Consider the following 26898-nt stretch of genomic DNA (forward strand, 5'->3'; position numbering starts at 1 on the left):
TTAGTTTCAGTTGCACAGTCAGTGCAAACAAGCCAGTTCTCACCCCCTTCCGGCAGCAAACAAGGTTTGTTTGTTTGTTTTTGTACCTTAACTCCTACTTCCTTCTGTTGCTGGGGCAGCACAGAAATCCCATCCTTGTTGCCTGTTGTTATATTCTTGGGGGCAGCAGCTTTAGGAAGAAATCACTGGAGACACAGAGAGCTGTAAACCTTGGAGCAGCCATTTATTGCTACACACAGAACTAACCAACAGCCAGCCAAACAGGTTGGGCTATCCCCTAATAATCCAACTCAGTTGCCACAGCAACACAAGATTCTATTACCATGACAACCAAATACACAACAATGGGCTTAATCTGCAGCAAGGGAGATTTAGGTAAGATATTACGAAAACTTTCTAACTATGTAACCCCTTTGGGGTTTAGAGAGCATGGCCCCTTTAAATCTTTTTCCCGGAGGGAGCGGGAGAGTAAGAAAAAGGAGGGAAACTCCAGAGGGCAGTGCTGGAGCTCCAGGGAGGGAGAGAGGCAGCCGGCAGGCCCTGGGGAAGTGAAGCAGGGAGAACCTGCCTGAGGCCTGAGAAGGACAGGCCCGAGGTGAGTTCCCCTTCTTCTTATTTGTGGGGGGGTATCCCTTGGTGAGCTCTGTGAGTGCATGTACGATGTGCGAAAATTCTTGCTAAACCTGCGGTAATAGCCACAGAATCCCAGAAATGACTGTAATTCCTTGAGAGTTGTGGGCCTCGGCCAGGTGGTTACCGCCTCCCCTTCTCTGGATCTGTAGCTATACCATCTGCAGACACTGTGTGTCCCACATGCCGCACAGATGTCTGGCAGAAGATGCACTTGTCTAAGGATAACTTGAGGCCAGCCTGTTCCAAATGATCCTGGACTTTGCACAGCCGAGTCTCGTGTTCTAAAGTGCACCCAAACACTATAATGTCATCCAGGTACACCAGACACTCCAATAGGTGCATGTCCCCTACCACCCGCTCCATGAGTCGCTGAAATGTGGCTGGAGCTCCAGATACTCCCTGAGGCATGTGATTAAATTGATAAAACCCTAAAGGGCAGATGAATGCTGTCTTCTCCCAGTCCTCGGGTGCCATGGGCACTTGATAGTATCCACTGCAGAGGTCAATGACAGCTATCACTCAGGCTATCCAAAGTGTCATCCACCCGGGGCATTGTGTATTGGTCAGAGATCGTCCGCAAGTTCAGAGTGCAATAGTCGACACACATGCGCACCTTTCCACTTTTCTTTCATACTACAACAATCGGCGATGCTTAGGGGCTCCTGGATTCCTCAATGATACCTGCTTGAACCAATTCCTGTAGGTGCTGCCTCACATCTTCAGTATCAGCGGGGGCTAATTGTCTTGACCTCTCTCAAAAAGGCCGACCATTCTGCAGTTGCATATGGTGCTCCACATCATGTGCACACCCAACATCCCATTCGTGCATAGAGAAAACAGCCTTCCTCTTGACTAACTTCCACTCAGCAGGAATGGAAGAATCCCCAAACTGGAAACCATCCCTCTCAAAAGGGGTTGTAGCTAGTTAAGTGGGAAGGTGGTTGCTCTGCAGGGCTTTGCAGAGAGCAGCAGAAGAGGCCACCAGAGGGGTTTGCTGGGGAGAGTTTACTGGTGCCAAAGATGACCAGGAGCACCCAAGAGTCACCACTGGCCTGTCCTTCTCAGGCCTCAAGCAGGTTCTCCCTGCTTCACTTTTCCAGGGCCTGCCAGCTGCCTCTCTCTCTCCCTGGAGCTCCAGCGCTGCCCCCGGGAGTTTCCCTCCTTTTTCTTACTCTCTCCCTCCCCCCTGGGAAAAAGATTTAAAGGGGCCATGCTCTCTAAACCCCAAAGGGGTTACCCTATAAGAACAGTTACGTTCTGGAAGAGGCTTCCAAGGGATTTTGTGAAATTCTTGTCCCTGGAGATTTTTAAGAACTGGCTGAACAAACCCTTGTCAGGGATGGTCTATATTTTTCTCAGCGCAGGGGGCTGGACTAGATGGCTGCTCGAGGTCTCTTCCAGCCTGACATGTGTATGATTTATTGTTTGCATCCTCCATTTCCACAAGGCACAGCCACATGTTAAAATACACTTTCACGCTGCTGCTAGGTTTGACCAAGGAGTGGCCTGTGGGGAGCATGACCAGAAAATGTTGCAGGTTGTAATGAGCAGGGGCAGCCTGAACCTCACTGAAAGTCCTTTTCATTGTTTTCTAGGCTGGTGGAGCTGGAGAAAAGACCAGTTATTATTTTGTAACACATTTCTGAAGAACTTATGAGCCATGTTTTTTATCGATTGTTTTCTGTGTAAAATGGAAACTAAATCCTCAAGAAACTGGCATGTCAGAAAAAAGATTAGCCACTTAATCCCCTTAGATTGTAAACTCATTGGGCAAGGACCCCTTTTTATTCTCTGTATGTATGGCTAATCGCATAGTGAGGGTCCTGGTCAGCTACAGAAATACTCCAAAATAACAACAGTCCACTTAAACAAGACACTCTTGGGGCTCATGGGCTCTGGCCTGCCCTAATTATGAGCTCTGATATCTGGTTTCTCTCTCCAATGCACTATAAATTCCTCATCAGCTTGGAATCTAGGCAGAAGTGATACTTGGCGCTTACTGCACGTTCTATCTGAGAATCTGACAGTGCTCTACAAATGGTAGAGCCCACTCCAAGTCCCATGAACATCAATGGGAAGGCTCCTTCTATCAGCTTCGTTGGGAATTCGATCAGTGAATTAGAGGCTGTTCCTTCTCCTCGTGAAGCCAATGGGAGGGTTCACGCTAACGTCAATAGGGGCTGATGAGCATATCAAGCTCAATTCTTCTCCTCTCATCAATGGTGAAACGGACAGTGAGGGGCTCTGTGATGTTCCAGTCGCACCAGAAGGCTGTGATAATGCAGGGAATGGTGTCTAGAGGCCCATTTTGATTCTGCATTACACTAGTGTTGTTATAAACAGATAGTAGAAGTTAATAGAACAGAAGTACTTTATATCTCTTTTGCCTCTAAAGGGTTAACAAAATCAGTGAGCCTGGCTGTCACCTGACCAGAGGACCAATCAGGGGACAGGATATTTTCAATCTTGAGAGAGGGAAGTTTTTGTGTGTGCTGTTAGTTTTTGGTGTTTGTTCACTCTGGGGGCTCAGAGGGACCAGACGTGCAACCAGGTTTCTCTCCAATCTCTTTGATACAGTCTCTTATAAGTTCAGAATAGTGAGTACTAGGTAGATAAAGCGAGTTAGGCTTATGTTTGTTTTCTTTATTTGCAAATGTGTATTTGGCTGGGAGGATTTCAAATGTGTATTTGGCTGAAAGGAGTTCAAATTGGTATTTTGCTGAAAAGATTTTAATTTGTACTTGTATACTTAGGCTGGGAGGGTATTCCCAGTGTCTATAGCTGAAAGACCCTGTACCTATTCCATTTTAAATTTACAAGATAATTTTTACTGTTTTTCTTTCTTTAATTAAAAGCTTTTCTTGTTTAAGAACCTGATTGTTTTTTTATTCTGGTGAGACCCCAGGGGACTGGGTCTGGATCCACCAGGGAATTGGTGGGGAGAAAGGAGGGAAGGGGGAGAGAGAGGTTAATTTCTCTCTGTGTTAGGATTACTGTCTCTCTCAGGGTGAGTCTGGGAGGGGGAGAGAGAAGGAGTGGGGAAGGTGCATTTTCCTCTCTGTTTAGGATTCAAGGAGTTTAAATCACAGTGATCTTCCAGGGTAACCCAGGAAGGGGAAGCCTGGGAGAGGTAACGGTGGGGGAAAGGGTTTACTTTCCTTGTGTTAAGATCCAGAGGGTCTGGGTCTTGGGGGTCTCCGGCCAAGGTTTTGTGGGGACCAGAGTGTACCAGGCACTGGAATTCCTGGTTGGTGGCAGCGCTACAGGTTCTAAGCTGATAATTGAGCTTAGAGGAATTCATGCTGGTACCCCATCTTTTGGACGCTAAGATTCAGAGTGGGGAATTACACCATGACAAGTGTAAATCCAGAGGAATTCCACTGAGGCAGTTATTCCAAATTTACACTAATGTATCAGAGCAGAATTTGGCCCTGAATCTCCTGCCTCCCACTCGTAAACTTTTAGCTGCGATACTATCCATCCCCTCCCACGTCCCCCTTTACCAGCTGTTGCTGGGGAACCATGCTGGCCCTGACTGTGTCTTATTTAGATTGGCCACTGATGTCGCTAACTCTTCTCTAAAGCTGCTGGCTCCATGCACTGCAGGAATGGACTATTGCTAACATGGATTGTTTTCCCATGTGAAGTGTTTTGCACCTGATTTTTTGCTGTGGTTGCAGCTGTTAAGAATTAATGATGGCATAGGTGGGAGGTTGACACTAATAACAGTTCAGCAATGCTATAGCCCCACTCTCAGATAAGACAGGTGCTTGATTATCTTCTGGGCAACACAGTCATGGATTAACATCAGTAAGGATTCAAAGCTGCTGAATGAATCTGAGGGAGAGGCCCCTGCTATAGGCCCCTAAAAAGGGGATGTGATCCAAAGCCCATTGAAGCCAGGGGAAAGGATTCTATGGGCTTCACTGGGGTTTGAATCAGGCCTTAGGAGAGAGATTCATCTGGCAAACCACAGCCCAAGGAAAATACTAATTACAAGCAATCCAACACCAGGGCTGAGTTCAAATGAAGTCTCTGCCTACATCGCAGCCAGATCTACATGCACACAACAGCTCTGGCAAACCAGGCAGCATTTGCTGGCTTTGGCATCTGGCCCCTTCTGCCAAAGGAAAATGGAGGGGGGAAATGGAGAAGAGCCAGCAGAACAAAACTTTCCGAGCTCTGTGTTTTCATAATTAGGGCAGCTATTGACACGATATGAGGGGAACATGATACTAGAATGATTAGTTTTTTACAGCAATAAATCGTTAGGGTGGATTCCCTTAAAGTTTGGTCCTGCCTGTGCTACAGAGATCATAATAACCCTCTTTGGCCCACCTGGCTCAGTTCTCTCTGTTGCTTCCCTCTGGCCTCAGGACAGCTCCAGTGCTATAGGCCCCAATTTAACTAGGTACTTGAGTACATGTCTACGTTTTAGCACTGAAGCCTTTGAGCTTACTCCCCTGCTCAAAATTAGGCACATGCTTTAAGTACCTTGCTGAAACAGGGTCTAAATTTACAGCCAGGACTGAATACAAAAAAGTTTCTCCTGGTCTGAATCTCTGCATCAGACCCATGTCTGGATGGAAGAAGAGTGGAGATCGAAGACCACTAATGGCAATGATGTTGCTTGTCTGGCTGAGCATACAGGGGAAGGAGGCATGTGACTGGTTTTAGCTACTTCGCACTTCTATACGGAATTAGACTGCGAGCACTCAGGCCAGGGACCGTGTCTGCCAGTGTGTGTTGTACAACACCACGCACAATGGGGCTTCAATCACTGTTTAGACCTTATGGGTGCAATAATAATAAATAGTACAGAGCTGGTACCCAATAAATAAACATCTTTGATTAGCTGAAGGGGGTGCTTTTGTGTCAAGAGAATGTGAAGAATAAGATGATTGTGTCTGAAATGAATTAGCTGGCCTGGCTTGGACTACCAACACTGCTTAGAATGGCAGGGAAGCGGGTGGCTTAGACCATTCTGTATTAATGAATGAATGTGTAGTTTGAATGTGAGGTTTGTGTTGTAAAATCAACAGTGAAAAATGGAGTTTAAAAAGACTCCCTGGCAAATTTCAGTAGATGGAGAATAGCTATTGCATTAGAAATAGATCAGACACCAAACAAATGGACTGATAGTCCTGTCTAACATCAAGCATAAAAATGTGTGAATCATTTCCCCTTCATGAAAGTCAGAATTTCTGCTCCCATCACAAAGGAAAAGAGGCTGAATTATTTCCTATAGGGTAGTGGTCCCCAATGCGGTGCCCGTGGGTGCCATGGCACCCACTGGGGCATTTATGTGCTCCTGCCTAGTGCCCAGCAGGGGAGAGAATCCACGTCCCCATGCCTAATGGGGACAGAGAACTCTGGGGCTGCAGGCTGCAGGCTGCGAGTGCCGGTGTTTTCTGTCCCCGGCAGGTGTGGGACCCACTTAATGCCCAGCAGGAGAGAGAAGCCACGTCTCCATGCCTGACGGGGACAGAGAACTCAGGCTGCGGGCCCGCCTAGTGCCCAGCAGGGGAAAGAAGCTGTTCCCCATGCCTGCTGGGGACAGAGAACTCCAGGGCTGCAGGTACTGGTGTTCTCTGTTCTTGCACCTTCTCTCTAGCTTCTCTCCGCGCTGCCCAGAACTGCCGCCAAAAAAAAAAAAAAAAAGTTCGGACTCTGCCATCCCAAGAATGTCCGGAATGCCACCCCGTAGCATGTGCAATCCCAGGCACATGCTTGCTCCACTGGTGCCTGGAGCTGGCCCTGTATGTGAGTATTCCTCTGCTGCACTGATACTGCTGTTTTCTTCTGCTTTGCAATTTATTATTTTTTTAACATTTTGCCCCAAAATGAGTGGTTCAAATAAAAGACAACGTACGTATTATTTCAATGCAGAGTGGGAAGAATCCTATTGTTTTATTGAAAATTAAAGGAAATGTGTTTGCTTATTGTGCAGGTGTGCTGTTGCAGTGCCAAAAAACCATAATGTCGAATGCCATTTCCAAGTTCTTTTGACATTAGCCATCCACTTAAATCTGAGCTGAGAAAGAAGAAAATTAATCAACTCAAATCAAGCCTATCTGCCCAGCAATCTGTTTTCACTAGACAAATGGTAAAGTCTAAAGGTGCTACTACTGCTTCCTTTAAAATTGCTTATCTGCTCACAAAGAAGAAAAAACCCTTTCAAGATGGTGAATTGTTGAAGGAAGCATTTCTGACTGGTGCTGATTGCCTGTTTCAAGGATTTCCTAACAAGGGTGAGATTTTGTTGGCAATGCAAGATTTGCAGTTATCAGACAACGCAGTTACGAGGAGGATACATGCAATTTCAAGCGACAAGCAAACTCAGCTAAAGGATGACTTGGAAATACGTGACTGGTTTTCACTGCAATTCGACGAGTTAACAGATATATTGGATACAGCGCAGTTGGCAGTTATGGTGAGGATGGTATTTAGTGACTTCACCGTAAAAGAAGAGTTACTAAAAGTATGGCCTATGAAAGGGTGAACAAAGGGTGAGGACATCTATAATTTATTCAAATCATACGCAACCTCAGCTAGTATGCCACTACACAAGCTGTCTGCGGTCACCACTGATGGGGCACCAGCAATGATGGGCAGCACCAATGGATTCATTGCACTCTGTAAGAAGAATGAATCCTTTCCAAACTTTATGTCTTATCATTGCATTATCCACCAAGAAGCTTTGTGCCTCAAAGCTCTCTTTTCAACACATCATGAATGTTGTTATTAAAATAATTAACACTATTCAAGCAAAATCTTTGCAACACCAACTTTTTAAGGCCTTGTTGGAAGATGTTGGTGATAAACAATCTGATCTTATCTTGCATACAGAAGTACGATGGCTGAGCAAAGGTAAAGTTCTTGCAAATTTTTTAAGACTAATTGAAGAGATCAAAGAATTTCTGAAATCCACAAATCCGAACTTCAAGCAACTAGAAGATTCCAGCTGGTTAATGGACTTGCCGACATCACTGACAAATTGAACATTTTAAATCTTGAGCTCCAGGGAAAAGACAAACATATGGCTCAAATGATAGGTTCTGTAAAATCATTCCAAGCAAAACCAATTTTGTGGATGTCACATATGGCTTGAGCATTGGCCTGCTAAACCCAGGGTTGTGAGTTCAATCCTTGAGGGGGCCATTTAGGGATCTGGGGCAAAAATTGGTGCTGCTAGTGAAGGCAGGGGGCTGGATTCACGGTCCCTTCCAGTTCTAGGAGATTGGTATATCTCCAATTATTTATTTATATGAAGACGAACTCTCTCGAACATTTCCCAAGTATGAAGAAAATCGTATGTGACAGTGATTTTAACCCATCATCATTTATTATCCACAGTCAAACACTTTTGGAACAATTTGAAAAGAGATTTCAACAGTTCACCATCATTGAGCCTGTAGTTGCCTTTCTTGCGAATCCTTTTACTTGCCAAATAGAGGTAACAGAAATGGCTACATCAATTGCAAGTCTTATTCAAGTAAGAACAGAAGACGTGGAACTGGAGATTTTGGACCTTCAAAATGATATTGTTCTAAAATCCTGTGCAACAGATGAAAACTTTTGGAAACTGGTTGACCAAAAAAAGTTTCCTGCCTTAAAAAACATAGCATACAAAATAAAATCTTATTTCCGTTCCACTTATCTATGCAAAGTTCTGTTTTCAACAATGAACATCATAAAATCAAAATACAGATCTCGGCTTACAGATGCTCATCTTGACAATTGCTTACGAACGGGAATATCATCCTACTCTCCCAACTATGAAAAATTGGCTGAAGAAATGCAGTGCCAAAAATCACATTGACTGTATTAGAAAAACCACGTGAATTAATGATACCTATTTTCCATTAAGTGCTGATGAGCGCGTATGATTAACTAGAGTTTAACTTGTGTTTAACTTTGTTTCATATTTGTTTGGTTTTTTATTGAAATCCAGATACAAGTAACAATACAAAGAATAGTTTTAAATTAACCATAACTGGCTATCTATGTTAAACTAAGAATAATAAATATATTTGGACCAGCAGTTCAACAATGTTTTACTTTTTTAAAATAAATAAGATGAAAACTGTTCATATTTATTTTGTAAAAACTCCTTAATTTTTCTTACAGGTAGACAAAAAAGAGCAAATTTACATGGTAAAGTGAAAAAGTAATTGCCAAATAATTTAATTAATACCTTTTACATGTAAAATTACCTTTTCTATCTTATGGATTCATATATTATGTAATATCAAATTATTTTTTGTATTATTTAATGTAATAATACAAAAGAAGCCTTGAAAAATTGTTGGTGCCAGCCACATTCTTCTGAAAACATGAATGTGCTATTGGTCACAAAAAGGTTGGAGACCACTGCTATAGGGTCTGCTGCTGCTCCTCTTGAAATCAGACCCACAGGCTCTACATGCAGCCAGGAGTTATTGCTGCATTATAGATGCAAGAGCTGATTTGAGAAGCTGTTCTACAGGTATAATAACTCTTTGCTCCAGGGGCATGGAATTGTGACAATCATCCATATGCTACTGCTATGGAGGGTGTAGCGGGGTGGTTACCTGCTCTGGCCCTGTGGGGCTTGAAACAGCCCAGGAGCCGGCTTGGGAAGGGAGCAAAGCCCCAACTGATTGGGGGAAGTGGCTGCAGCTGGAGCCACGCCCCAAACAGACTAACCAGGCCTTATAAGGCGGCCAGGACAGGCAGAAGTTCAGGAGTCTCTCTCTGCTTCTAGAGAGAAAAGGGCCTAGCTGCTAGGGAGCTAAGCAGGGCTGGGGGAAGGCCAGAGGAGCTGGGGAGCTCCAGCCTGGAAAGCCCCAAGGCTGTGGGCCTAGCTGAAGGCCTAAGACCAATACCAGGGCTGCAGAGGGGCAGCCCAGGTATTGAGAGAGGCAGCAGGTCCAATCCACCCTTGCTTGTGATGAGTGGCATATACTGCAGTCTGCACCAGGGAGTGGGGCTAGATGGGGACTGGCAGTAGCCTTACACTGAGGCGAGGTGGGGTTAGTGGGTGGGGGTTCCCCAGGGTGGGGAGACCCAGAGTGTGAGGGTACTGCCAGGGGGCCTGCAACCTAGAGAAAGGGGCACCTGCAGAAAGAGACAGTGCAAACAACCAGAGCTAGCCCTTGGAGGGTGCAATACGAATTTCAGTATCACGATGGGAGCTCGGTGAATATTGCAAAGATACTTCAGTGAGTATTGCATTGCTAAGACTGTGTCCTTGACCTTTTGTGTGACTTTCCACTGAGGAAGTGACTAAGCAGAGCCAACATGACATACACCAAAGGAACAATTTCAAGAGCCAGGTGTTTTTCATCTTACAATCTCTCTGTTCCCTGTTCCTTGTCTTTATATGCTCTTGCAGATACATTGCAGAGAGAACATGCAGCAACCATCCACTTTGCTTTCAGGTCAACCAAATGTGATAGGAAATACTGCTAATGCAATATGATTTTCTACATGTTGGTGAAAATGGAGGAAGCGACGAATACAAAACGCATTAATGCAGTATTTGACGTCTCTACATGCCACTCAATAGTCTTCGGCATTACTAACTCAATGTATACCCCAGAAGAGATCTTTATTTTTGATGAGTGATACTGAGGCAAAAATCAATCTTGAAAAACCACCACTGGTTCATCTGAGTCCACTTAATCATGCCTGCCTGACCACCATGGATATAGGCAGCATGTGGCACAAACACCAGTGTGTAATACTTTTAATATCCCAGGGGCCATATTTCCCATGGTGACAACATGAAGTTTTCTTCATCAGTCCTTTCAATAGCACATTGCTAGGGACTGATCTCTGTGGTACACACAAAAATCTTTGTTAAAAGAACATTAACTTTGCAAATAAAAGTTAGGGCATGCCAGAATTAAGGTAGAAGTGTGCACAAGCATTAGGATACAGTCTGTCATTACATGAACACACACTATTTTCCCCACGAGACCCTGCCTCATTCGTGACAATAGAGGAAAGTTGAGATCCAGGGCAGATTCTGGAGGGGAGTGTGCCCCAGTGGTTCCAAATCATGCTGCCCTTGTTCTCTCTGAACTGGAGCACTTCCGCTTCTCCCCAGTCTGTTCCTGTGCCAGTCCAGTTTCTTTCCTTCCCCACAGCTTCTCATCCCCGTTTCTCCCTGCTGGGCTGCATGCACAGTTCCAGTCTCTTCACCTACCCAGTCCTGCTGTCCACCTCACCCAGGCTCCTTATGCCAGTTCTGGTTTCCTTGCCCAGACAGTTGCAGTCTTCCCCTCCCAGCTCCTTGTTCCAGTCTCCTCCCCACTCTGACTCCCAGTCTCAGTCTCCCACCCTGGGTTCATCCCAGTCCCCACCTCCTCCAGGCTCCTTCTCCCAGGCTTCTTGCCCACCCAGTCCCACTCTTCCCTCCCCTGCCACATGCTTCTTGTCCTAATCTACTCCCTCCACCCGCCTTCCCACCCAACATCTGCTCTCCGTATTAGTCAGCCTGTTCCTTCTCCTTGCTGCCTGGTTCCTGTGCCAAGAGCCACAGGATGCCCTGGCATACAGGAGGGGCAATTGCAGAAAAAGTCCTGTTCAGCCCTTGCAGCCCTGGGCTGGTGCATGCCCAGTGCAGACAGAATCTTCAGGCAGGTTAGCTGCCAAAATCTGACAAACCTCCAGGATCATGTGTGAACTGAGATATTTCAGAAGCTGATAACTTGGCCAAATTGATCTGTTTTTTTAAAAATGAGAATAGCAAAAGGCAACAAGATTATTGGCTCCCTGCCAAATGTCTCTGCTCCAAAGAACAGGTGTGCTATAGTTATTCAATGAAATGGTTGTTATAAGAACATAAGAACAGCAGTACCAGGTCAGACCAAAGGTCCATCTAGCCCAGTATTTTTTTCCCGACAGTGGCCAGTGCCAGATGCCCCAGAGGGAATGAACCTAACAGGCAATGATCAAGTGATCTCTCTCCTGCCATCCATCTCCATCCTCTGACGAACAGAGGCTAGGAACACCATTCCTTACCCATCCTGGCTAATAGCCATTTATGGACTTAACCACCATGAATTTATCCACCATGAATTTTAAACGCTGTTATAGTCTTAGCCTTCACAACCTCCTCAGGCAAGGAGTTCCACAGGTTGACTGTGTGCTGTGTGAAGAAGAGCTTCCTTTTATTTGTTTTAAACCTTCTGCCTATTCATTTCTTTTGGTGACCCCTAGTTCTTGTATTATAGGAATAAGTAAATAACTTTTCCTTATCCACTTTCTGCACATCACTCATGATTTTATATACCTCTATCATATCCCCCCTTTGTCTCCTCTTTTCCAAGCTGAAAAGTCCTAGCCTCTTTAATCTTTCCTCACATGGGACCCTCTCCAAAACCCTAATCATTTTAGTTGCCCTTTTCTGAACCTTTTCTAGTGCCAGAATTTTTTTTTTGAGGTGAGGAGACCACATCTGTACACAGTATTCGAGATGTGGGCGTACCATGGATTTATAAAAGGGCAATAATATATTCTCAGTCTTATTCTCTATCCTCTTTTTAATGACTCCTAACATCCTGTTTGCTTTTTTGACCGCCTCTGCACACTGCGTGGACATCTTCAGAGAACTATCCATGATGACTCCAAGATCTTTTTCCTGACTCATTGTAGCTAAATTAGCCCCCATCATATTGTATGTATAGTTGGGGTTATTTTTTCCAATGTGCATTACTTTACATTTATCCACATTAAATTTCATTTGCCATTTTGTTGCCCAAACACTTAGTTTTGTGAGTTCTATTTGAAGTTCTTCACAATCTGCTTTGGTCTTAACTATCTTGAGCAGTTTAGTATCATCTGCGAACTTTTCCACCTCACTGTTTACTCCTTTCTCCAGATCATTTATGAATAAATTGAATAGGATTGGTCAGAGGACTGACCCTTGGGGAACACCACTAGTTACCCCTCTCCATTCTGAAAATTTACCATTAATTCCTACCCTTTGTTCTCTGTCTTTTAACCAGTTCTCAATCCATGACCTTCCCTTTTATCCCATGACAGCTTAATTTAGGTAAGAGCCTTTGATGAGGGACCTTATTAAAGGCTTTCTGGAAATCTAAGTACACTATGTCCACTGGATCCCCCTTGTCCACATGTTTGCTGACCCCTTCAAAGAACTCTAATAGATTAGTAAGACATGATTTCCCTTTACAGAAATCCTGTTGACTATTGCTCAACAGTTTATGTTTTTCTATGTGTCTGACAATTCTTAACTATTATTTCAAATAATTTTCCCGGTATTGACGTTAGACTTACCGGTCTGTAATTGCCGGGATCACCTCTAAAGCCCTTTTTAAATACTGGCGTTACATTAGCTAATTTCCAGTCATTGGGTACTGAAGCCGATTTAAAGGACACGTTACAAACCTTAGTTAATAGTTCCGCAACTTCATATTTGAGTTCTTTCAGAACTCTTGGGTGAATGCCATCTGGTCCCGGTGACTTGTTAATGTTGAGTTTATCAATTAATTCCCAAACCTCCTCTAGTGACACTTCAATTTGTGACAGTTCCTCAGATTTGTCACCTACAAAAGCCGGCTCAGGTTTGGGAATCTCCCTAACATCCTCAGCCGTGAAGACTGAAGCAAAGAATCCATTTAGTTTCTCCGCAATGACTTTATCATCTTTAAGCGCTTCTTTTGTATTTTGATCGTCAAGGGGCCCCACTGGTTGTTTAGCAGGCTTCCTGCTTCTGATGTACTTAAAAAACGTTTTATTACCACCTTTGGAGTTTTTGGCTAGCCGTTCTTCAAACTCCTTTTTGGCTTTTCTTATTACACTCTTACACTTAAGCTGGCAGTGTTTGTGCTCCTTTCTATTTACCTCACTAGGATTTGACTTCCACTTTTTCAAGGAAGTCTTTTTATCTCTCACTGCTTCTTTTACGTGGTTGTTAAGCCATGGTGGCTCTTTTTTAGTTCTTTTACTGTGTTTCTTCATTTGGGGTATACATTGAAGTTGGGCCGCTATTATGGTGTCTTTAAAAAGTGCCCATGCAACTTGCAGGGATTTCACTTTAGTTACTGTACCTTTTAATTTCTGTTTAACTAATCCCCTCATTTTTGTATAGTTCCCCCTTTTGAAATTAAATGCCACAGTGTTGGGCTGTTGAGGTGTTGTTCCCACCACAGAGATGTTGAATGCTATTGTATTATGGTCACTATTTCCAAGCGGTCCTGCTATAGTTACCTCTTGGACCAGCTCCTGCGCTCCACTCAGGATTAAATCTAGAGTTGCCTCTCCCCTTGGAGGTTCCCATACCAGCTGCTCCATGAAGCAGTCATTTAAAGTATTGAGAAATTTTATCTCTGCATTTCATCCTGAAGTGAAATGTTCCCAGTCAATATGGGGATAATTGAAATCCCCTACTAATATTGGGTTCTTAATTTTGATAGCCTCTCTAATTTCCCTTAGCATTTCATCATCACCATTACTGTTCTGGTCAGGTGGTCGATAATAGATCCATAACGTTATATTTTTATTAGAGCATGAAATTTCTATCCATAGAGATTCTATGGAACATGTGGATTTTCTTAAGATTTTTACTTCATTTGAATCTACATTTTCTTTCACATATCGTGCCACTCCCACCCCTGCACGACCTGTTCTATCCTTCTGATATATTTTGTACCCCGGAATGATCGTGTCCCATTGATTGTCCTCGGTCCACCAGGTTTCTGTGATGCCTTTTATATCAATATCCTCCTTTATCACAAGGCACTCTAGTTCACCCAGCTTATTATTTAGACTTCTAGCATTTGTGTACAAGCACTTTAAAAAATTGTCCCTGTTTATTTGTCTGCCCTTTTCTGATGTGTCATATTCTTTTTTATGTGACTGTTTATCACCTGATCTGGCCCTTACATTATCCTCTTCCATCCTCTGCTCCTGAGTATAACTTAGAGATTCTCTATCACCAGACTCTCCCCTAAGAGAAGTCTGTGTCTGATCCACATGCTCCTCTGCAGCAGTCGGCTTTCCCCCATCTCCTAGTTTAAAAAACTGCTCTACAACCTTTTTAATGTCTAGTGCCAGCAGTCTGGTTCCACTTTGGTTTAGGTGGAGCTCATTTCTCCTGTATAGGCTCCCCCCATCCCAAAAGTTTCCCCAGTTCCTGATGAATGTAAACCTCTCCTCTCTACACCATCATCTCATCCACGCATTGAGACTCTGAAGCTCTACCTGCCTACCTGGCCCCATGCGTGGAACTGGGAGCATTTCTGAGAATGCCACCATAGAGGTCCTGGATTTCAGTCTCTTCTCTAGCAGCCTAAATTTGGCTTCCAGGAGATCTCTCCTACCCTTCCCTATGTCATTGGTACCTACATGTACCACGACCACCGGCTCCTCCCCAGCACTACACATAAGTCTGTCCAGATGCCTCGAGAGATCCGCAACCTTCGCAGCAGGCAGGCAAGTCACCATACGGTTCTCCCAGTCATCACAAACCCAGATATCTACTTTTCTAATGATCGAATCTCCCGTTACTAAAGCCCGCCTTTTCCTAGAAACTGAAGTTCCCTCCCTAGGAGAGGTAACCTCAGTGCGAGAGCACCATCTGGAAGGAGGGTCCCAACTATGGGAAGGTTTCCCTCTGCTCTCGTTGACTGCTCTGCTTCCCTAGGCCTTTCATCGTCCTCAACAGCACAGGGGTGGGACAATTCTACAGTGACCAGAGGTGGGACAATTCTACAGTGTCCCGGAAAGCCTCATCGACATACCTGTCTGCCTCTCTTAGCTCCTTCAGTTCCGCCACCCTGGCCTCCAAAGTCCATACGTGGTCTCTGAGGGCCAGGAGCTCCTTGCACTGACTGCACACATACGCCACCCGCCCACAGGGCAGGTAATCATACATGCTGCACTCAGTGCAATAAACTGGATAGCCCCCACTCTGCTGCTGGGCTTCTGCCTGCATTGTCTCCTAGTTAATGAAAGGGTTGTTTAAAGCAAGAAGTTTTGAATGTAGTTTGGTTTATAGGTTTTATGGGGAATAAAGGGGCACAGATAGAACCTTCAAGGGACCCCCGCTCCCTTCCTACTCCCTTTCCAAACTCCCTTGCGAAACTCCCTGTTAGCAGCCCGTATTCGCAAAGCCATAATTTTTAATGTGGGCAAAACAATGTATTTTCCCTTCATCTCAATCTCTGAAATGCTGAACCATCTCAGCTGAAACTTTAAAAACAAAATTCATCCTGAGCCAGACACTTGGCATGAAAAGTTTCATCCTAAATGTTTAAAGTCAGTTTATTCAGGTCAAATCTAGACATGGAGGAACTGGATAAAAACCACTTTTCTGTTATTTCACACTCAGGATATTTTGCACAAATGTTTCTGTTTGCCAGTCACTCTTCCACATTCCCTTCAACCTTTAGTGCAATCTCATATTTTTTTTAATAAGGTTGACTCAGGGAGTTACTCAAATTCATATAGATATAGTATAGCGTGAAGGTAATGAAAATGTGAGTCATGTTGAGCTTCTGTTGGTGGTTAAGGCACAAGAATAGGACTTAGAAGGTGGGTGTTCAGTCCCTAGCTCTGTCACAAACTTCTTATGTGACCTTGGACAAGTCACTTAAGCTTCAATTTTCCATCTGCAAAATGGAGCTCATAGTATTTCCGCTGTCTATTACTAAAAACCCCTTGTTCATTTAGTTCTCCCAATGAAAACATTTCTTAAAAACAGGTTTGATACTGAAAATAAAATGTCAATTCTGGTGTGACGCACACTCAAGCACACTTTTGCTCATCTGTCACGCCTTTCAATGTTGTGTGTAGCACACCCAAAGATTTGAAAGCTCAGGTGTGTGCACCTTATCCCTTAAATGATCTCTGGTGAGGTGGTGCTACTCTTCGTGCCCAAAGTGCCCTGTAAACATCCTTTTAAAAATATAGTTCATGAAAATTTCATCAGAGTGACCTATAAAAATCAAATGCTTTTGAACCAAATGCCATGAAAAAATTCAATGCATATATTTGTTTAAATATCGCCAAAAGCATAACTTCATAAAAAGAAATGGTCTTGTAAACCATGCAATCCTAACAAATCCGTCTTGAGGGTGGGATGCAACGTCATTAGCTAGATGTGCTTCTGTGGCGCATCTGCTATTGACCATAAAACATTCCCAGTCTGATGCATAACTGTTGGGGGGGGGGGTGCACAATTTAAAGGTTCTGGTGGTATGCAGTGGGGTTCAGGGCAGGGCATATAAACTCTGGCAGAAATCTGGGGGAGCACATGACCCTGTGTGATACTCCCCCTCTCCCATGCATCACCTCTGGGTTTTCTGATCCTTCTTTCCTCCCCATTTATGATGGTGGTTCATTAAAAAGGGATGTGGATTTTGGAGGAATATAAGATACTTTTTTGTTGTGTCTTTGGTTGTCACGGTTTTTGTTCCTATGGCAACTGAGTTAGATTATTAGGGGATAGCCCAGCCAGCTTCGGCTGGTTAGGCGAGCTCTGTGTCTATAAATAAATGGTAGTTTTGTTAGCTGTCTGCTCTCAAGTGATTTCTTCCTAAACCGGCTGCCCACAAGGATATAACAAGTGGTGACGATGGATGGGATTCCGGTGCTGCTTCAGTAACAGAAGGAAGTAGAAGTCAAGGTAGAGAACAAACAAACAAAAAAACTGCTTGTTTGCACTTGCTGTGAAAGTGAAACTAAAAATCATGGCTACTCTGACTGGGCCACTGGAACCTTTTGATGAGAATATAGTGCAATGGCCTGTGTATACTGAGCATTTTGAGCTTTTTGTTATTGCAAATGACATTACAGAAGAGAAGAAGGTGCCAATATTCTTAAGTGTTGTAGGGGCTAAAAGCTACTCCCTGCTACGCAGCTTACTACACCCTGTTAAGCCTGAGACTAAATCCTACAGTGACATTGTGGAAATCCTGGGATCCCATTTTTCCCCAAAACCACTGGTAATTGCTGAAAGATACAGGTTCCACAAAAGAGACCAAAAAGAAGATGAAACAGTTGTACAATTTGTAGCAATTTTTAAAAAGCTAGCAGAACACTTTGAATTTAAGGAGATGTTAAATGATGCCCTGCGTGACAGGTTAGTGTGTGGCCTCTACAGTGAAGCTATACAGAAGCGCCTACTGACAGAGGCTCAGCTTACATTACAGAAGGCTGTTGATATTGCTTTCTCCATGGAACTGGCTACAAGGGAGGCGCAATACATCGGTGCATCCCCTAGGGTGCAAAAAGTGTCACAAGAACCAACCCACAAAACTGTGCAGAGTCAGGAATGTTACCTCTGTGGTAAGCCAGGTCACCAGGCATCAGAATGCTGGTGTGAGGACCTGGTGTGTCGACACTGTGGCAAAAAGGGACACATTGAGTGTGCCTGTAAACAAAAGAAAAAGAGGCCTGTGGTCTGGCCGATAAAAAGAGGAACCCTGCATACCGTAGAGCAGACCCAGGATGATCAAGGTGACACCTCATCAGAAGAGGAAGTGCCACTACATGTTTTGTCTTTGGCAGTGGGCTCACATGAATACTGGGTAACCCCGTTGTTGGATGGCAAACCTATACACATGGAACTGGACACCGGTGCAGCCGTCTCGCTGGTCTCCAAGACTGTGTATAAAGAAAAGCTACAGCATCTTCCGCTTAAGGCAACAAAAACTGTTCTGAAGACGTATACGGGAGAAGCTGTGCCCATGTTGGGCACTATTGATGTTAAGGTGAAGCTCAATGGACAGGCTGCTAAATTGCCGCTGTTTGTGGTGAGAGGTAATTACCCAGCCTTAATGGGTAGGTCTTGGCTTGGGAAGATTCAGCTGAACTTGGCAGAAGTGCACCAAGTGACTAAAGAAGAAACCAGTCTAACCCCTATACTAAGGAAACATGCTGCTATTTTTGGAAAGGATTTGGGAAGTATGAAGGGAATCACTGTGACATTGAACATTAAACCTGACAGTCCACCAAAATATCTGAAAGCCAGAACTGTGCCATATGCCATCAGGCCAAAAGTTGAAGCAGACCTGGAGCGCCTGGTAACCAATGGAGTCCTAATACCAGTTACCCATAGCCCATGGGCCACTCCTATCGTTCCAATAGTGAAGAAAAAGGGCTCTCTCCAGATTTGCGGTGATTTTAAAGTCACTGTCAACCCAGTGTTATGTGCAGAGCAATACCTGCTTCCCCACATCGATGACCTCTTCACGGGCCTGGCTGGGGGACAAAAGTTCAGTAAGATTGATCTGAGTCAAGCATATTTACAGATGCACGTCGATGAAAAGTCCCAAGAGCTGTTGACTATTGTGACTCATAAGAGGTTTTATCAATACTGTTGCCTACCCTTCGGAATAACGTCTGCTCCCGCCCTGTTCCAGAGGGCTATGGACCAGATCTTGTGTGGCTTGTCAGGAGTTCAGTGCTATCTGGATGATATCCTGGTCACTGGAAGGAATGAAGAGGATCACTTAAAGAATTTAGGGACTACCCTACAAAGACTGGAAGATTATGGCCTACGAGTTCGCAAAGACAAGTGTGAATTCTTCCAGCCCTCTGTTGAATATTTGGGACACATAATTGATTCGGCGGGTCTTCATAAGGCCCCTGCAAAAGTTAAAGCTATTGTGGAGGCTCCCCCACCTCGAAATGTAAGCCAGCTGCGCTCATTTCTAGGACTACTGAATTATTATGGAAAGTTCATCTCACAGTTAGCCACACTGCTAAAACCACTGCATGAGCTCCTGGGGCAGAACAACGCCTGGAAGTGGACTGAAGCCTGTGATGTTGCATTTAACAAAGCTAAGGATGCATTGCTAAATTCTGACGTTCTAACACACTTTGATCCATCCTTACCCCTACAATTGGCCTGCGATGCCTCCCCTTATGGAGTGGGAGCAGTCATGTCACACATTATGCCTTCGGGACAAGAGAGACCTATTGCTTTTGCTTCACGCACTCTAAGCAAAGCAGAAACTAACTACGCCCAAATCGAACGTGAGGCATTAGGAATTGTTTTTGGAATTCAGAAGTTTCATCAGTACCTGTTTGGGCGGAAGTTTACTCTTCTCACAGACCATTGACCTCTGACATCAATTTTTGGACCCTACACAGGCATTCCCCCATTAGCTGCTAGTCGTATGCAACGTTGGGCATTGTTACTTTCAGCACACACATAAGAAATCAAATATCAGAAATCCACTCTGCACGGCAATGTAGATGGCCTCTCAAGGTTGCCTTTGCAGGTCAAACATCAAGATAGTGCCCAAAAGGAAATCTTCTACTTTGAACAGGTAGAGAATACACCCATCACTGCTACTCAGATAAAGAAGGCAACTCACGTTGACCCAGTATTGTCCCAAGTTATGGATCTGGTGATGCATGGAAAATCTCGACAAACCTCTCCGGTCTCATCAGACCTTGTTACCTACATGTCCAAGAGGACAGAGTTATCGGTCCAATCTGGTTGTTTGTTGTGGGGGAGACGTGTCATTATTCCACCATCACTGAGATCACAGATGTTAGAACAGCTACATTCCGGTCACAGTGGAATAGTGTGCCAGAAGGAAATTGCACAAAGCTATTTTTGGTGGCCTGGGTTGGACAGTGCTATTGAAGAGAATGCAAAAGCTTGTATGTCATGTCAGAGTGTGAGGAATGCACCCCAGTGGGCACCCCTACACCCATGGGACAGGCCTGAAAACCCGTGGCGACATATTCACATTGACTTCGCTGGCCCCCTTGACGGAAGCATGTTCTTGGTGGCAGTAGATGCCCATTCTAAATGGCCAGAAGTCTCTATAATGCAGTCCACTACTGCAGAGAGTACTATCCAAAAACTACAGGGACTCTTTAGTCATTTCGGTCTGCCAGAACAGCTTGTGAGCGACAACGGACCGCAGTTTGTCTCTCAGGAGTTTCAAAATTTTATGAAGGCAAATGGGATACACCACATCACTTCAGCACCATATCATCCATCCACCAATGGATTATCTGAAAGATTTCTGCAGATAATGAAACACGCTTTGAAATCAGCAAGGGGACAACACTCCATTCAAAAGCGTCAGGATACCTTCTTACTTTCCTACAGAAACACACCTCATGCTATAACCCAGGCATCCCCAGCCTTTCTAATGATGAGATGACAGGTGCGCACTTGCTTTGATCTGCTGAAACCTTCTGAACCCTGACAAATTGTGCAACATCAGCAGCAATATCAAGTCATCAGACGGGCACCTGGAGCAAAAGACCAAACCTTTAGCCCAGGACAGCCAGTTTTGGCTCAGAATTATACTTCCGGAGCTAAATGGGTCCCTGCCACGATCATCACTCAAACAGGACCTGTTTCCTACACAGTCCAGACTGCAGAGAATCTTACCTGGCGGCGACATGTAGATCAGCTGTTGCCAGGTCATGCCAGTCCTCAGGACACATCCGCAGTTGAGTGGTCTGACTTCATCTCTTCTGGTGAGACACCGAATCACGAATCACCTGTTCCTGATTGTTCTCCTCCATTACTGCTGGCGGCTGAGATACCCCTTTGCCCAACACGAGCTGATAACACCTCCTCACCTGTTCATGCTGCAGACCCTGAGCCCATGGTACTTTCGGGTGCAACAACACCAGAAGTTCATCGTAATCCACCTAGAGACAGAAGGCCTCCTCATCGGCTGGATCTTTAGCTAGGGCGAACCCATGGTTATGGGGCAAAATAATCCCCAGGGTTAGCTGGGAATGGAGGCAGTCTACCCCCCTTCTCCAGTCTAGTGTGTGTTTTATTTAGGGGAGGTGTTCTTATTGGGGAGGAGGAATATGTTGTGTCTTTGGTTGTCACGGTTTTTGTTCCTATGGCAACTGAATTAGATTATTAGGGGATAGCCCAGCCAGCTTCGGCTGGTTAGGCTAGCTTTGTGTCTGTAAATAAATGGTAGTTTTGTTAGCTGTCTGCTGTCCGGCCTCAAGTGATTTCTTCCTAAACCGGCTGCCCCCAAGGATATAACAGTTTTTATCAAAGTAAACATTGTGTTTGCAAGGAAGGTCTGGAGGCAAATTTAGTGAGCAGAGGTTACAATCAACTTGAGTTGGAAGTGGAGCCAATAGGAACATGTCTGGCTACATCGTTCTGCCACAACAGAGGTGCAAATACATAATGCAGCACGTGGATTTGTGACATTCTCCAGAGGACTTTGGGTCCAGAAATCAATAGATGGCTGTCACGTGGCAGCTAGAATATGGATAACATTCCTCCTTTTTTTAGCTGTTTCAGAACACTGGCTGTGAGAGAACACAACACATTGGAAATTGCTTCAAAATGTATTGAAAATGTGAAGGAGAGAGCTGCAGGACTAAGGCGGAGAAATGCTTCTTGACTGCAGCATTCACCTTCCATTTCCTCTTACACCCAAGTAAGTGAAGAGCAAGAAATTCACTCTTTTCATGGCAAGGCCGTGAAAACACAGCACTACTGTAATGTCATGGTTGCAAGATCTCTCAATTACAGCTGTGTGGAGCACCGATAATGAAACCTGGCAGTGTGCAAAACTTACCTGCTTCTGGGAGTGACTGTCAATCCCCAGTCTGGCCAGGTTTCCTGGGCAGTTTTCTGAGGCTTGCACAGCTTTTAGTGAGCCAGAGCTGGGTTAGACTGCGGGCCGAGTTTCAGGCAAACCTGGATCCAAGTCTGAAACCAGGCAAAGCTCAGCAGCTTTGGATGAGCTTTCCTTTGAACATTTGGGTTCCCAAAAACCTGAAGCTTCTTGGGATGCAACCTCGCACCAGTGGAACCCTGGAAGTAGCTTTGTGTGGAAGCCTGCGGACTGAAACCAGCGTAGACTGTAAGATCTTCGGGGCAGAGAGTGTCTCTTAGTGCGTGTCAGTGCAGTGGAGCTGGTGGAGCTGAGCTGACATTAGCAGCTATGGAAAATGTCTGCAAACCTTCCCTACTGCAGCCAAGGCCTTAGGGAAGTGCCGCTGACCCATGCAGATCTGTCCTTAGCTTATGCCTGGGCTATAGTCAAATTTATTTGCATATTTGTTCTTGCCTACACTAAAATTAGCAGCCTTTCCCTCCTCATTGGGCTCCTCTGTCTTTCCTTTGGGATGCTAATTAGGCTTCTGTTAATTTGGCTGGGGGTGTCACCTGACGAAATTTCTCTCCATCTGCAAAGGGATCTGGAATCTTTGTATCTTGTCTCTAATTTCTCATCTATCGATAGTTTCAAGATCTGTAGAATATGGTTCCAGGATAGATCTAAGAATATCTAGCTCATCACACCTGACAGCACTGACACCAGCATTTATAGAGGCCTGTATAGAGAAAACTGTCATTAAAAACCATACCAGGAGAGAGAATATTACTGGCTAGGATCAAGTTGTTTCTAGAAGCAATGTCTGAACATGTGGGTTTCCAACCAGGCCACAGCTGCACCAAGCATTTGCCTTAACAACACACACTGAGGCAGAATTCCAGCAAACACTCAGACTGGGCTGCATTCTGAGACTTATCTGCCACCTACAACCCTGTATGGAGGAACAGCCTCCTCCTGAAAGCCAGCACAATTATCCCATGCAATGCAACAATAAAAGTCTGCCAAGAAATTCTGACTAACCATAGGTTCCATGTTATGTTTGGTGAGCAAGTGAGCAGGCCATACACTCTCAATGACAGCCTAGCACTGGAATCAGAGCTAACACTTCCACAAACATCATCACAGAAATTTGTCTATGTTGATGACATTGCACTGATGACACAGGCACGAGATTTGCCTATCATAGAACAAACCGTAGCAAAGGACCTCAAAACCATGAAAGAATATTTTGTATATGAGTAGTTAAAACCAACCCCCACCAAGACTGTCATGTCAGCATTTCCTCTAAACAATCACAAGGCTAGGATTGAACTGTGTGTAGATTTCTGGGGCTAGCAGATAAGACACAATCCCACCCTGAATTATCTCGATGTGACATTAGACCACAGCCTCACACACCACCCACCACCTCCATGAGGAGCTGAAAAGTATCATGACAAAAACAGAGATGCATGTAAACCTTATTCAGAAACTGGCAGCCAATCCAAAAATGTGACCCCTTCCTGGCCCTTGCCTACTGTACCACAGCCTGCTGCTCACCCATCTGGGGATGCAGCTCCCATATATCACTTGCTAATCCGCAGCTTAATACTGTGGTGCAGATTATTACAGTTACAGTAAAATCAACACTACAAACGTGGCTTCCGAAACTGGCACATCTCCACATACCCTAAATTCATTGCAACATGAGACGTCGTGGGGAGTTCCATTGTATCTGATGGGAAAAGGATCTTCCAATATATGAACACCAAGTAATATGGTGAGATTCCAACTCAAATTCAGAAAACCTTTTTGGCTTACAGCACAAGAGCTCGAAGACTCAGGGATTCCTCTGAAGATCAATGGTGAGCAAAGTGGAAGGGTGCCACCATTCTGAACAAACATGTCACCAAACACCCAGCTGAAGAACCTAGTGGCTTTTCACCCCCACAGAAAATATAGACCACTTTGAACCACATTCACACATCACGTGGCAGATACACCTACCTTCTTCATAAATGAAGACTGAGACACAATCCTATTGCAGCTACAGACTTCAAAGTATGAAACACCTCATCAGCGAGCATCCCAAGTGATCATATGCTGGAAGTAGATCCCCACCCCCTCCACTCCTGAAGCAATCAGTTGGCTGACCAACCTAGACTTGGACATCTGTGTGCATCTAACATAGCTGTTTTTAAGCCATACAAAAGAAGAAGATAAAAAACACATTAACAAAAATCATGTTAACACAGTTCATACGCGGGTCCTGGCCAGCACAAACCAGCCATAACCATTTTAAAAACAGTGTCAAATATATTTTATGCCCTGTCTACTCTGCAGGTGCAAACATGAGGGATTCAGGAACAACACAATTCTCCCCCTCACCCAATGAAAGTATGATCTTTTCAGCACAATTCTTAAAACATGTTGATGTCCCATCCACACTGCAAAATCAAGCTATGCCTTACTCATATCAGGGAATGAATGTAGCTTGATTCCCTAACACAACTGCATCAGTAATGTAGATGAGATCCTAGATTAGGCTAACATTGTTTTAAAACTGTATAAACTGGTTATACCTGGCCTGCACAAGCCAGGCAGAGTGTGTTTCCATTGTGTTAGCGTAAATGATTATGATGGTTTATTATTTTTTAGCAATAATAATGTGCTCTGAAATTCACTCCTGCACAGAGGATACACTATTAAAAACTTGTCTACATGGGGAAGTTATTCTAGAATAAGGTAGGGTGTGCATTTAAAGAGCAATAACTATTCTGAAGTAATTCCCTGTATTTTAGGCCTGGTCTACACTAGTCTGTTATTTCGGAATTAGCCAAGTTAATTCGAAAAAAAATGATTCCGTCCACATGACCAAACCATTTTTTTTTTCAATTTAAAGGGCTCTTTAATCCAATTTCTGTACTCCACCTCGGCAAATGGAGTAGCGCTTAAATCAAGATCACAATCCTGGGTTAAAGGTATTGTGGACACAATTTGACATTATTGGCCTCCGGGAGCTATCCCAGAATGCTCCCATGTGACAGTTCTGGACAACACTCTCAACTCTGATGCACTAGCCAGGTGGGCAGGAAAAGCCCTGGGAACTTTTGAATTTCATTTCCTGTTTGGTCACCAGCAGCACAGGTGACCATCAGCAGAGTCCACCATGCAGAGTCCACCATCACAGGAGTTCATATAGTCCCAGATTTGCAGATGAGCTCCAGCATGGTCCGAACGGGAGGTACTGGATCTCATTGCATGCTGGGGAAATGTGTCTGTTATGGGAGAACTACGTTCCAAAACAGGGAACGGAAATACATATGCTAAAGTCTCCAGGGCCATGACGGAAAGAGGCTACTCCAGGAACACATAGCAGTGTCGTACAAAAATCAAGGACTCAGGGAAGCATATCAAAAAGCCAGGGAGGCGAACGGGTGCTCTGGGTCACAGCCCCATACATTCCGCTTCTACCATGAGCTCCATGCAATTATGGGGGGTGATGCCACCACTACCCCACCACTGTCCCTGGACACCTGCAAGGGGGGAGTGCCACAGAGCGAGGGGGAAGAGTCATTGGAGAACGAAGAGGAGGAGGAGGAGGAGCAGGACAGTGCACAGGCAGCAAGTGGGGAATCCGTTTTCCCCCCTAGCCAGGAACTGTTCTTAATGCTGGAGCCAATAGCCTCCGCCCGTTCCCAGGGCAGACTGGCTCCCGGACCATAACGCTGGAGAAGGTACGTCTGGTGAGTGAGAGCCTGATCCGAGCCATGCGGTGGGGGGCACGGGGGAACCCAGCCACACTGGATTGTTCGCGTTTACAGTAAATGGCCCATCCCTGCTCTGAGCCTGATTGGAGCCATGCAGTGGGGGGGCAGGGGTGGTGGCTGTTGTGTGCAGTGATCATCCCAGAGAGCCCGCAGGCCCTTCTTTTATATGGCAAACCTACCAGGCACTGCTTGCTGTGGGAAAGGGGGCCCAGCAGTTTGAAAGCATCGAAATGAATGTAGAAGAAGCAGAACCCCGTGTGCCCTTAGGCTGCCTGCAAGCTGAATTCTGTTGCCCAGCTGTGTGTGATGGCTTACTCTCACCAAGTGTCCCCTTTGTTCTCTGAAATGTATCTTTTAAAATACCGACCTCCCTTTTTCTCCTGCTGCAGGTGCAAATGTTTCAACGCGGCCCCTATCTACTCTGACCCAGAGGCTGGTCCAGATTAGAAGGCAGAAAAAATGAACTCGGGGCAACATGTTTCCCGAGCTCATGCAAGTCCTACTACGCTGACAGGCAGCAGCAGCTCCAGGCACCAGCACTCCAAGTGCATGCCTGGGGCGGCAGGCCGCGGGAGGTGGGCCTGCCAGTCACTGTGAAGCCAGCAGGCAGGCTGCCTTCGGCAGCTTGCCTGCATGAGGTCCACCAGTCCCGCGGATTCCCGGCGGACCTCCCGCAGGCATGCCGCTGAATCTGCGGAACCGGGGACCTCCCGCAGGCATGCCGCTGAATCCGTGGGGCCAGGGACCTCCCGCAGGCATGCCGCTGAAGGCAGCCTGCCTGCCGTGCCCAGGGTGGCAAAAAAGCTAGAGCCGCCCCTGACGATAGGGCCTAACTGAATGCGTGGAGGCAAACAATTGCGGAGTCTCCTAAAGCATTACAGGAACACGAAGAGAGGAGGGAGGCGTGCGATGAGAGCAGGCAGGACGCTATG

The sequence above is a fragment of the Gopherus flavomarginatus genome, chromosome 3 (genome assembly GCF_025201925.1).
Source record: "Gopherus flavomarginatus isolate rGopFla2 chromosome 3, rGopFla2.mat.asm, whole genome shotgun sequence".
Lineage (NCBI taxonomy): Eukaryota > Metazoa > Chordata > Testudines > Testudinidae > Gopherus > Gopherus flavomarginatus.